We start from the raw sequence: 3,940 nt of genomic DNA, 5'->3' as shown, positions 1-3,940 counted from the left end.
GGGGAAGAGATCACTAATTTTGCTGCCTCTGTGTAAAAGAAATTGATTGTTTTCAATTTCATGAGCAAGAAAATAAAGTTACAGAAAGGTCAAAGGATACACCCACTAAGTCATAGCAGAGCTGGGATACAATCCAGCTGTCCAGTGCTATAACAATATTCCTGCCTCTTCCCACCTCAGTGGGGTAACATTAAAAAACCGTAAGAAGTATGTGTAATCATTATTTTCGTGTGTGAAAATATGTAGAGTGGGGCAAAATAGATTAATTTTCTGGTTTGTTTAACTGGAAATTGGAATGGGTATCAGAGGAACACAATAGCATGCTAATTTATTGTTATAGGTATTGTAATTACATCTTCAATTATCACAAAAAGACGTAGGTAGAAAAATGGGAAGACTGCTGTAAGTTTCTGTGGATATTTGGTACTGGAAACACAGGCTTTGGAACAGCATTGACTGGTTTATGGCAGATCCAGATAAAGAGACAGCGACCGTAAGACCCTCTGTACAGATGGGAATGCATGCAATTAATCATTGCTTCAATTAAATAAAACATAAAGGTAGAGTTGCCCCTCCTCTGCCTTTATCAGAGGCAGCTGTGCTAATGGCCTGTTCCTGCAAACCGTGATCACCAACCCCTGACCACCTTCCTAACCAGCTTTTGTTTGCTCTGATTCTAGCAAGAAGATAAATGTTAGTTGCTCTCTAGGATGATACACTCAGTGAGTTTGACTTGCATTTAAATGAGTGTAAAATAATAGTATTTGCCGGAATTAATGTGATCCACTGTTCCATTTTCTCTTTCAGTATTCCATGAATAATATTAAGTTATTTTCTGTGGTTGTGCCACCTTTTCCATTAGCTATGTAGAGCATGCAGCTCTTTGAAATGTCAGTGTATAAACAGTGTTGCTGAGAATCTAACTAAACCTCTAAAAGCCAGCAACAAAATGTGGAAATGCAACTTGCTGGTGAAAAAATGGTGCGTGTAAAAATTACGACAGGTGGTGGAAGGGCAGGGTTGAGATGAAAGAGTATGGTTTGATGTTTTGTTTCTTTTTTCTAAAGCTTTGATTGCACCATTAGAATTCAGAATTGCTTGAGGGTTCTTTAGACTAAGTGTAGCAGAAAGAAGTGCTCCATAATTCTGGGCTAAATATACTTTTGTAAAGACAATTATAAAGATCTCATCCTTGAGGAAGAGAAAACCTGGTAGCCACTAGCCTGCTGCATGTCAGCACTGATACTTGACTAAATTGGGCTTTGCAGTTAACCAAAGCTATTACCTGTTTCCTGAAACAGTGGCAGGATGGGGGGTGGGGGGAAGTAAACATATATACGGGTCATTAATATGAATGAGCAATTCTTTTTTCATGCGTTCATGAGCCATCCAGGTAATTGAAAGTGAAATCTAAAGAAGATGTGCCTCTAAAGAAGATCCATCTCTTTAAGACCTTGTCTTACGGATTCTGACAGCCTGAAGCACTGCCAGTTCAGATTTAGGGACAGCTAATTGGAAACTTTTCTGGAAACGTGCACATCACTGTGCTCCAAAACCACGCAGGCTGTGCATCAGCTCCCCCCGCCCTCGCCCCACTGCTGTCACGTCACTTTCCTGTGTGTTTTTCCAGAGGTGCTGCTGTCCTCTGAATCAAATATCGCAGAAAATTGTTTTCAGCCAAACAGCAGCAGTTAAGTTGTTAACTCACTATTATCTCAACCCACTGTCAGGAACTATAAATGCCTCTTTATAGCCCAGTTGGGGGTATTTTAGCACTACCTTTATGAAGCTGGGTGGGGAGGGGGCTGGGGGTTTTTTGGAGAGGGCAGGGGGAAGGCTGGCAACCCCTAAATAAGGTCTTCCTTTCATATTCTGAAGGGGGAGGTATTCTGCAAAAGGATTTAGATTCTACATCATTCAACTTGTTATGCGCAGTTGAAGCACCTCTGCCAGTACATAAAGCAAAAGGAGAGTACGGGCACCTGACAGCTTATCTACAGGACAATTAATTAGCTGAAGGTGTGACTTCAAAATTACTTAAACTTTAGCTAATTCTTGGTTTGACACTGCTTTCAAGTTAAAGTAGCCCTATATCAGTTCAATTTAAATTTACCTCTGATGTCACTTACCTCTGAAGTCATTTATTTAAAACAATTTGCCAGTTACTCTAATTCTAAGTAGGTCAGCAAAAACTTACCTAATAGCACTTTAGATAGTTCATTTTTTAAGAAGTTAATTCAAGTTAATTTCCCTGAGGTTTGCTATGTAGTCCACCCTAAGAATGGGATGTGCAAACCCCAGAAAGCCAAGTAGAGCATCAGCACTGGTACAGTACCAAGCACAAGGGTAGGACTCAGACCCTCCCATTCCTCTGGGGCATTAGGTGCGTCACTTGTGGCCTCAAAGGAGAAACCGTGCCCAAGGTAGGGGCCATGTCATGAGGTTTTTAGTGGTTCAGGTTTCATTTCATTACAAAAAGCCCATAAATTGCCAGTCAACCTAATTTTATGTGAGAGAAGACGACTTTCAGCACTTGCTCCAGTGAGTGTTTAAATACAGTCATATATAATTAATATTTTTTTTATTTATTAGAACACAAACTCAGGTCTCTTCTCTCCTAGCAAAATGCCTCAACCATCCCTCCTATGCAACAGATACTTAAATAATGCTTGAAAAGGGGAATAGCTCCGGCGGGTGGTACTGAGAGCACACCCTCATCAGCGTACCTGAAACTGCGTGGATTAAAGCACGCTATCGGGATGCCACCGGAGATCACTTGAAACTGAACCTGGGGCTCTCATACTCTGCGCAAACGCTCCCCTGGGTGGGAGGTAACCACACACTGCTGCTTTCTCCAGCTAAATTTAGATATCCCTCCAGTAGCAATGCGAACACCACTAAATCAGGTCATGCAAGAGAGGAAATAACCACAGGTTCTGCTTTTGAAAACGGCATTACTGTCAGATACATACTTTGAAAAATTTTTCTGAAATTATAGGAGAGGAAAAATACAATATGTCATCAGGAACTGAAAACATTCATTTCTTAAACCCTCCCTAGCAATTTTCAGGTAAGATTACTAAATGAAACCTTTGGTCTCCCTTAGAAATCAATGACCTCTGAAAAATTAGTGACAAAACAGAAATAGAAGACAATTCAAGGTAAGTCTATTGACAAAAGAGAAAGAAAGAAGAGTTCAAACCATCTCACTAAAGATGAAATAGTGGAGGGTGCTGCTGGATGAGAGATACTAAGTCAAGATTAAAATGTCTCACATCTGCAACAAATCACACTTAAGAAAAACTGCCCACCGAAGGTTGTTTGTCCACCTGCCAGGTGAAAAAAACAGATAAAAATTGGGACCTAAATTTTCCCAGGTGTTTCTTCTCACTACCTCAGTCTTCATGTGAATAACCATCTGTTGTGGGTTGACCCTGGCTGGACGCCGGGTGCCCACCAAAGCCGCTCTATCGCTCCCCCTCCTCAGCTGGGCGGGGGAGAGGAAATATAATGAAAGGCTCGTAGGTTGAGATAAGGACAGGGAGAGATCACTCACAGGTTACCATCATGGGCAAAACAGACTCTTCTTGCGGAAATGAATTTAATTTATTACCAATCAAATCAGACTAGAATAATGAGAAATAAAACCAAATCTTAAAACACCTTCCCCCCACCTCTCCCTTCTTCCCAGACTCAACTTCACTCCCAATTTCTCTACCTTCCCCCCAGCAGCGCAGGGGGACGGGGAATGGGGGTTGCGGTCAGTTCATCACACGTTGTCTCTGCTGCTCCTTCCTCCTCAGGGGGAGGACTCCTCACACTCCTCCCCTGCTCCAGCGTGGGGTCCCTCCCATGGGAGACAGTCCTCCATGAACTTCTCCAACGTGAGTCCTTCCCACGGGCTGCAGTTCTTCACGAACTGCTCCAGCGTGGGTCCCTT

The sequence above is a fragment of the Pygoscelis adeliae genome, unplaced genomic scaffold, assembly GCF_000699105.1.
Source record: "Pygoscelis adeliae isolate BGI_AS28 unplaced genomic scaffold, ASM69910v1 Scaffold38, whole genome shotgun sequence".
Lineage (NCBI taxonomy): Eukaryota > Metazoa > Chordata > Aves > Sphenisciformes > Spheniscidae > Pygoscelis > Pygoscelis adeliae.
Note: the sequence above shows the minus strand (reverse complement) of the source record.